Source organism: Montipora foliosa, chromosome 1, assembly GCF_036669935.1.
Source record: "Montipora foliosa isolate CH-2021 chromosome 1, ASM3666993v2, whole genome shotgun sequence".
NCBI classification, from domain to species: domain Eukaryota; kingdom Metazoa; phylum Cnidaria; class Anthozoa; order Scleractinia; family Acroporidae; genus Montipora; species Montipora foliosa.
In genome coordinates, this window is record NC_090869.1 from 54,478,019 (window position 1) to 54,488,018 (window position 10,000).

The window sequence follows — 10,000 nt, forward strand, 5'->3', positions numbered from 1 at the left end:
TCTGTAAATAAGTTATATGCTGTTGGAAAGCTTATTTTCTTAGCTTTAAAATGATGTATTTTTTTCCCCCTAACTTTAAATATTTTTTGAGAAAAATAACTTTTTTTGGCGATGGCAGATTTACCGCGGTTTTCTCGCGGTTGGGAAGGTAGGGAAAAGAGTTTTAACAACATCTACCTAAAGTTTTTAAGGGCGAGTTTGAAAACATAAGATGATTCCTCAAGACCTTGGGTGAACTTTATTCTGAACACAAGTCGCACAACACCTCCAAAGGTCTTGTAGGAATTTCCCCAAATGTTCGGATATCATTTGTGAGTAGTCTGTATGGAGGAAGTATATCTGACAAGGAGATTGTAAAAAGGACTTTTTTTTTGTTGCTTTGCTGGATCAGCATGACCTGATTATGGCTGATCGTGGTAACACTTTTCATTCCTCCTAAATGACAAAGTAAATCTGAACAGGTCTCCAAGAAAGACTGTTGTAAGACTATGAGGATTGCCAATTTAAGAATTCACGTCAAACGGGCCATTAGGAGAATCAAACGTTGGCACATTTGTGATAACACATTTCTTTAAAAAATCGCAGTGTTGGTGGACCGAATACAACAGAATCTTTTTGGAAATCTTCTGCAATTTCTTCGTGCTCTTTATATTCATGAGCACTCTCGGCTCTTGTTATCCCTTCAGATTTCTCACATCTCAACTTCAGCCTTTTCGCTCTACAAAGCGATCGTTCATCCACTTTTGTCCAAGGAAAGACCGATGGTACGCTTTAAGTCTCGTCTATGACCAGTCAGAGTACGTTTAAAATCCGTTGGGAAGAAGTGTTCATAAAAACAGAACCTGTTTCCTACCTTGGCAAAGAAGCCATCTCCTCTAGATCTTTTCATAAGAATTTCCCACTTGTTCACTTGTTGTGTGTCCGATGTAAACGCACTAAACAATAAATCGGGTCGATTACAGTTTGCAGCTGCATGCGTAACATTTGTGATCAAATTTTTTCTCCTTGCTAACAATTCGCACGGCTGAAGTAGCTTTAAATTTGCCCAAAACCCCTTCTTGTTTGTTTTGTCCGACATTTTTCCTGCCGCGAGGGCTATTAAGGACGTTCGCGCCAAAATCTTCCTACGGTGAGATTTTCTTCATTTCTCGCCTAGAGTTAGGTCATGAAGTACTTACTCCAAAAATATAAAAAAAATTGGGGGTCACCGACTTTGTTTTGGAGAAAATGGCAGTGGAAAAATGCCTTAATTTCGATAAATCTGTCATAATAACGAAAGGTAGCCTCATCTGCTCATCCATCGAAAATCCTAAAAATAAACTGTTAGAGTGAAGGTTTCCGTGCATAGGTTTTTAGGGGTGGGATTTTAAGATAATTTCATGCCGCTAGGGATGTCGTAAACAGTAGAGTTCATCCTGGACGAGCGATTTCGTAACCTCTATCCGTTGCAACCACTACCGGAATTCGATGGCACGAGGAAAGAAAATTTTAAAAAAAGATAACTTCTTACGGTGAGATCTTTTTCATTTTATCATATTTTGTAGATAGTAAGTAGAGTAAGTGATTCATGATTAAAAAAATAGGGGTCACTGATGATCCAAGGGAGTAAAATCGATGTGATTTTACGAAGCTCTTGGAAAACTTCGTTTGTCACGTTTGTGCGTGACCTGTCGGGGAAGGACTGGAACCCAAGAGAGGATCGATCATTGAAGGGATGAAAGGTTTTTACCCCAAAACAAAGCTTTCTCGAGCACAGCAACGAAGTTTTAAGCAGTCGTCATCTTCATTTGGTTAGTGTTTTGTATAATATTTCTCCATTGCCGTCATGCTCGTCTTCTGGAGTGTGGTTTTTGTGAAGTTTAATCGCTGGTTTTTTCCACGCAGTTTCGCACTATTCAAGCCGACGAGGACGAAAATACTGCTCTATTTTCACGAAAGTAAAGGATAAGAACTTCAAAAACATACATTCATTTTGAACTTAAGTTCGTAGGGTAATAAAAACATTAAAAAAAGAAACAGCTCCATTAAATTTACGCAACGGTTCGTCCTCGAGTTTTCCAAACTTTCAGCCACTACTCGATCAGCAGATATCTTTTAAAGAGCTTTTTCCATCGCTCACTTCTCTTTAACGTTTCATGATGATTCGGAAATCAATGTGCCATTCTTTTGCCGGCCTGAAATTTTATCCCCGGCGTTTTTGTCGCCATGTTATTTTAACTAATGCTTGAACAATATATATGAAAGTCAAGTAGACTAGAATTTCGCGGGTTGCCAAATGCAAAGCTGCCACGCGATTTCCCGCCAAGGAAAATTGCCCAAACAATCCCGTCCCCAGAGGCTATCCTGTCTCCTCACCTCCACCCCGACAGTAGAGACCTTTAGATGACTACGACTACGACTACGACTACGAATTAGGACGTGGAAGGTTGGCACTAGATTATTGCATGTAGCCGTTGCGTCAGCATCAAATGAAACTTTAGATTGCAACAACAGGCAACGAAATGGTTTTTCCCGGCTAAATGTTGAGCAAACGGTCAATGCAGGAAGCTTCAGTTGCTCTTTTCGTAAACGACATGATCGATGAAGTAGAATTGCAGGCAATTTTAGAACTAACAAACAAAAAGAATCCTTGTTTCCCGTACTGGAAATACGATAGGATCGAGAGTACACTGGATGATTTGTCTGAGTCTGAAACCAAAGCCGAATTTAGGTTTGCTATCTCGGAGCTTCCACGTCTGACAGAGGCGCTCAGGATACCCGATATGTTCACTTGTTGCAATGGAACGACAGCTTCTGGATTGGAAGGCTTGTGTATCCTGCTCAAACGGTTTGCGTATCCTTGTCGTTTGAGTGACTTAATTCCGCGGTTTGGGCGATCAGTGCCTGAGCTTAGCCTTATTTTATCGGAAGTGACTGAGCATGTTTTCCAGAATAATGAGCACCTATTACGGGACTTAAACCAACCGTGGCTGCAGCCTCGATGCCTTGAAGAGTTGGCTAATGCTATTCACCAAAAAGGAGCAGCTCTGGATAATTGCTGGGGTTTTGTGGACGGAACGGTAAGGCCAATCAGCCGGCCTGGAGAAAACCAACGTGTGATGTATAACGGGCACAATAGAGTGCACGCAATTAAGTTCCAATCAGTTGTTTCACCTAGTGGTTTAATTGCAAGCCTGTATGGTCCTGTAGGTAAGTTTATTTTCTCTAGAATTAAGTTTGGAACATGATTTGTGAATTGTGCACTTGTTGTTTTTCTCGAAGGATCTATATAAAGTACTGTTTTACATTATTATCGTTGTTTTTCACAGAAGGCGTAAGACACGATGCAGGAATGCTGCGAATGTCCGGTCTCCTGGAGGCACTTGAACAGTACTCGTACTCTTCGACAAATCAGCGTCTTTGTATCTACGGTGACCTCGCTTATCCTATGAGGGTACACCTTCAAGTGCCGTACCAGGGAGCACGATTAAGCAACGATGAACAATCATTTAACGCCTCGATGAGTACAGTGAGGACCGCCGTGGAATGGGTGTCGGTAATATTTCGCCTTTTTAGACTTTAAAAAGAATTTGAAAGTTGGACTGAGTCCTGTTGGCAAGATGTATGCTGTCTGTGCCCTCTTGCGAAATGCAATCACATGTCTTTATGGCTCCTCTACAGGTTCATAGTTTGATGTTCAACCACCCACTCTTCAGGAATATTTTCGAGTTTGAAGGACTATTCAGTTTATTTTAAAACGTTCTTTGAAAGAGAACAGGCAATAACATCAGGGATCCACCAGTTATCCACATATTTTTCCAGTATTGCCAAAAGCATTGACAATTATAATTAAGAAACAGTATAGATGTTTTTCAGGCATTATTTTAATAACTGTCTTTCAAAAATTGAAAATATTGAATAAAGCTTGGGTTGCTCAGTAATTGTTTATCATCCTCAAAAAAATGGAAAAAATGTTAAAGGAGCAGTTCAGTTTGATGCAAGAATTTTACTTGAATCAATAACAGGCATGCATAAATAACTTGCATATTAAAACAAGCTTTCAGACAACTGGTTACCTCATTTTTCGTTGTAACATGAAAAGTCAAGTTCAAGAATTTTTAATTTTTTGGAGAAGCTCGCCAAGAGCATTAAGCATAGCGAGATTCATCGTGTGTTGTTGCTGCTGAGATTGCTGCTGTTGTGTAAGCAGGTGTTCTTGAAAGAGTCGCTGTTGTCTCTGCTCTTCTGCACGAAGTTCGAGTTCCTGCTGCCTCAGCTCACTTTCCTTTCTTTTAACCTGTACTGAATCAGCTAGGATATCAGTCACATTATTTTGCTTGGACTTTCTTTTCACGGCCGGAGCAGGAACCTCCACATCGTCGTCAGTTGTTTCACTTTGCCGCTTTTTTGCAGCACTGTATTTCTCCATTGCCTTCTTACGCATTTCTTCAGCCGATGACTTGTCTTTCTTTTTCCTTTAGCTCTCAATTTGCTGGACTTCATTTAACTCGGCGATACGACCTTTAATATCTTCAAGTGATCGGTGAATACCATTGTATTGTACGGAAACTCCACTGGCTCCTTTCTCCATTCTCTCTTTCTTCTCATAATCCTTCATCATCTTTTGGAATTTCTCGCGAACCGACCTCTGGTTCACTTTGAATCCCATGTTCATCTCCTTGAGCCGTTCAGCGATCGCTGTCCAGGCTGCACCACGCTCCTTTGTCCCTTGTTTAAACTAAGGTGGCTCTTCAGTTAGAACATCTGTGATAAGCGCTTTTTCGTGGGCTTCTTTCCACGCAAACATTTCTCTCTTCTCTAATGACATCTAAAAGTCCAGGAGGTACACAGAGAAGGGTAATTTAACATTAAAATTTCGAGTATCTACAAACTCCAATATCCTTCAAAGCAAGCTGTCTTAAGACAACTTGTTTTTAGCTACAGGCGTCTTCAATTTGGCAATCAAATTGAGATGAATTTGAACGTACCTTCGTTTTTTGCGAGTTCGTTGTCACCACTACGAGATTTTTGCGAAAACTCGTAGTAAACAAGACGACGGCTTCAAACTTCTTCCCGCCGAATTTTGTGGCGTTACTCTGTCACGTTACGGGCATGCGCAGGAAGGTAAAAAATATTGATTTCTTAGTCGTAGTCGTAATCGTAGTCGGATCTAAAGGTCTCTAGTGTGTACGGGCGGACGGACGTACGTGACGTCATAGCCAAAATTTCGCGCGTAAATAGATTTCCCAAAAAATCTTACCCATGGTGCTCCGCTAAGATCGAAGATGCACGCGCGGGAAAATGCACGAGCTACGTTGCATCCCGATAAGGAAATTGTTTAACTCAAAAAACCCCAGCTTTGAACCAGAGGAATCAACACACTGATATTTGGCAAGGGACATTTATCAGCAATAATGTTTTTTTGATCACAAGTGCTCGTAATCTCACAATCTGATTGGCCAATTTGACTGGCTAACTTATTCTTCGGCTATTCTTTGGCTAACTTATTCTTCGGGCAATTATTTGCGTTATAGTTTTACTCACCAATTACTCAATTCTGATTGGTCGAGAGCAGTACAATTAATTCCAAAATTGTACTCCGTATGAGTACTTATTAAGTTTCCATGGAAACGACGCGTAAGTACAATCATAAGTGGCAAATTTGAACGTCAACAAAAAAAAAGGCCAACAGTCGCTTCGCAAAGTCTAGTAAAGACGGGATCCAAAACTTTAAAGAAAGTGGCAGTAACGACAACACAAAAAAAGCACACAGACCTGGATCAATGTTTGGCGTAGTTGGTTGGAAGAGCGTGGTATAAATCCGAACCTCGAAGAAAACTCGGCTGAGGAACTCGACTTAATTACATAATTCTCTCACATTTCGTAATTTTGTTGAATGTACTAGAAATAAAAAATCGCACGAACTTCTCGTAGAATTCGTGATTAATAGGGAAGAGTGATTTTGAAAGTTCTCAAATTTCACTCGCCTAAAGGATCGTACTATTCGTGCAATTGTACTCGAAGTCGTGCGATTTCCTATACAAATGACCGAACTGCCAGCACGGTAAACGGAAAGCCAACGAAAATAGTTATTTAATTGTTTAAAAATAAATAAATTAAAAATAAAATAAAATAAAGTGAACTGCCTGGATTACTTTGGAGCTAGAGTGACAAACTCAAAGCATAACTGCTTTTATATATGCATATAACAATGCTAAATAATAGCATGAGAATTCGTATGAACAAAGACATAAATTTATGCAAAACATGCATAGCATAACTCGTAGAAAACCAATATCTCCTAAACTTTGCAACAAAGATAATTTTTATTCTTCGCTGAACTGAAGAAATCGCGACAGAATATATATTCTGGATAACTTAGCCTGCTCCAGTATCCAGGCAATGCTATAATCTAGAGGACAAACAAAGAATGTGAATGGGAAAGTAGAAACGGGGCTGCTACCAGTACTGCCAATTTCGATTTCATCGACAAACCCCAACGGACTTTTTAGCCATGTGCTAATAGCTTTTAATTTAACTTAGTAAGCACTGATCAAATACTTAACTTATAACATGGGCCTTCCTGCCGTGAATTTAACACTCCACGAGGGCGCCAATGTGGCTCGCCGCGGTTAAACTGCAGCTACGAAGTGGGCTGGTTAGCTCCTTGGAAGTATGCAGACACTGATGGCTGGTCTGGTCGGTAGTTGGATCGGTTTCGATAGGTCCTCTTTGTCTTGGCTTCCTTCGCCTTTTTGTGGCTCTATTCTCGGATCGGATGATTCTTTTTTCATCGTCTGTATCTGAGGCTAGCTCGTCGGATAAGTATTCCTCAAATGTGTCCCAGCCAAAACGGAAGACCTTAAACAGCAATTACCAGAACCAGGTTGCTGACCAGCGGTTTTCGTCAAAACAATGGTTTGCTGGGGGTGCTCAGTCTCGCGGGCTCAGAAAACCTGGTTGCGGTCATTGTTATTTAAGGAGGCTCCAGCTATACCGGCTTTTATCGGCCATTTTGATAACCTTCATGTGCACGTTTACTAAAGCAATACCTTCGTCCAGTAGCACGATCAAGTTGTCCTGCGGCCATCGAACCCTTCGACTCCATCTTCTCTAAAACATCCTCTTCGTGTTCGTATTGCTGCTTGTTCTCTCTACTTTTACCTTTCTACTTCTACGCCTGACCGCTGCTTCAACCGTCTGTGAGTTATCCTGCTTAAACGCTTGAAGAGGGGCATCGATAACACTGGAATTCAAATTGAGTCCGTTATAGTTGACATTGCACGTGCAACAGCTTTGAAGACCGCCCGATCGACGTCTAGAGTAGTGCCTGCTCCTTCGTTAGCCATCTTGAACAGCAAAATAAAGTAAACTGGCTGGGTTACTTTGGATCTTTTATATGTGCATATAACAATGCTAAATATTAGCATGAGAATTCGTATGAACAATCCGCCACTGATACTGGACCGCAAATGATCGCGGAACGCAAATGATCCCCACTTTGGAGCGCAAATGATCCGGAAAAAAAGGCAAGGAATGGGCATGGAGAGTGGATAGGTCTGGATAGAGAATTAATGTGAAGAGCGCTTATTTTTATCGAAATCACTTTAAATCATGGCTCACAACAGGCTCGGAGGTGAATAGCAAAGGATATCCGGAACTGAGTAGCCATGCAATGCTATCCACTGTTTTAGTATAAACTAACAAACGATATAGCATAAAGGCCCAGAGTACGAAAAGAATCTCCACATGCTTTAAGACCAAGCCACTTTCTCCAGCTTAAGAAGGCCTTTTGGATTCATACGTGTGAGACGACCGTTGGAAGCTTCGGCTTAGCAGTCTGGATTGGTGACAATTTCACTTCTCTCTGGGGATAGGTATCCAAGATCAAATTTTGTCAATCTGGAAGATATTCGGGCAAGTCATCAAAGTGTTTTGGGAGACTACGGATATTAATATGAAGTGAAGAGAATGTATCATAAGGAACAAATGGAATTCTTTTTAATTCTGAGGAAGTTAAGTAAAAGTAGTTTGAAAAGTAATTGTGAATTTGCTGCAAAAAAAAAAAACAAAAAACAAACAAACAAACAAAAAAAATGTCTGGGTCAAAATTGGAATTCATCAAGAGATGAGATGTCTCAGGGCCGTCAAAAAATAATTATTTTTTTTTGCATTTAAGTAATTCAGCATCAAGAGTACCTTAAGAGTTGAAGACATTGCAAAGAAGAAATCACTATCATTGTCAATATGATTAAATGGAAAAATACTTTGAATTAGACAAAGCAGTGTCTTCTTGACTAGTAAAAGGGGTACACTTATGACGTGTCCAGTTCTGATAGATGTCACAGAAACTTGCTCGGTGATTATTGTGAACATTAAATTTGCAGACAGAGCACGGATACTTAATAGGCATAGGACTAAGACAATAACTAAAACTAATAAAATATAAAAGAAATAACGAGAAATGAAATTAATGCAATTACAGACTACAAATAAATTAATTGTACATTATGAAGCAAGGTTACAAGCAACCAGGTCCATAATGAAGAACGAGATCTGACTTTTTCAATAGATATACTGTTACCACTGGAGAAAGTTCTGTTCAATACTTATCTGGAATTCTACCAGCCAGCTCATTTCAAGATGGAGAGTATTTACGAACGATTTCGCGACACTTAGCCATTGAAGTGCATCGCTCAATAGTTGACGTGTGTTGAGAGGGGCGCATTCAGACAACTCCATCAACAGTCCCTACTTTCTCAATGATATTCATGGGGATGTCTTTACTTAGATACTGAGAATATCCTGACGAGATTGCGTTAAATGGGCTATTCCATTTAATAGACGCATTTCCCTGCCCGCCTATTGAAGGTGTCTTCAAGAGTTTACCCGATTAGGATATCGAAGACCAAAAGTGCCGACACACTCTCTCCCCCCCCCCCTCCCCCCCTCCTTATCCTCGAAAAAAAAGGGGAAAGATCAAAGAAACCGACTGGGTTACTCCCTCAAAAACAACCTTTACTTACCCCTGCTCCCCCCCCCCCCCCCCTTTCCATGGATTTCCAATCCTCTTCTATGTTATACGGCCTCACGTTCTGCTTAAGTAGTCTTCTGTTATGATAAAAAAAAAAAAAATTCTCGCGTTATTTTTGATTTTCCGCAGTTTAAATGTTTCAAGTGTATTAGGAGATGTGTTCATACTCATGTGTACTGTCTTGCGAGTGAAAAGTAAGCGACAACAACAACAACAAAGAGTTTATTTGTACCACACGTAAATAGGGATACACGAAACAAGTAATAGACTTTTAAAAGAAAGGTACAATGCTCCCTAGAAAATAACTAAGAAGCTAATCTAGCTAGGAGGCAGGATAAATAATTTTACGTCTTAAGGAAAAAAGTCGATTCAGGGAGGCACAAATATAGTGATAGAAGATACACAAACAATGAGAACGACAACGGAAAAAAAAAAAAGATGTCACTTCAGATGGACTGGAGTAAAAAAGATAATTAAGATGACGTAATAAGAGACTTTTTAAGGGAAAACTTAAATTTGTGAAAGCGAAGAATTTTTAAAGACGCCTCAATATTATTCCAAAGAACAGCCCCCGTGAAACGAATGTTAAACTTCCCATAATTAGTCCTGGCAGTAGGAATACAAAACGCTGATTTAGAAGACATTCTAGTATTATACTTCTGCCTACTTGATATAGGATTAAAAAAATAGTAAAGAGCAGAAGGTAACGAGTTATGATAAAATTTGAAAATAAAGACAATTAAGATAATATATAATATCTCGAAATTTCATAATGTGCAAATGTTTGAAAATAGGGGAAGTATGAGCATAAAGTAATAATTCGAACAGCGTTTTTCTGCAGAACAGTAATAGGATGTAAAGTGGCTTCATAGGTGTTTTCCCAGATTAAAAGACCAAAAGTTAGTTAAGTTAAGTTGTGGATCTTCACGCACGCGCAGTTATTATCGGGATCCAGCGTTTTCTGGTTCCGGTTTTGGATTATTCCAG

The 10,000-nt window shown here is 39.8% G+C and overlaps 1 protein-coding gene and 1 pseudogene across 1 annotated transcript in view; both read left to right on the forward strand.

Moving 5' to 3' along the window:
- The window catches only part of LOC138001467 (uncharacterized), a 181,506-nt gene that overhangs the window by 41,891 nt on the left and 129,615 nt on the right, over positions 1-10,000 (forward strand). The gene's annotated exons all lie outside the window — the stretch shown is intronic.
- LOC137979139 (uncharacterized) lies at positions 2,520-3,713 on the forward strand (annotated as a pseudogene).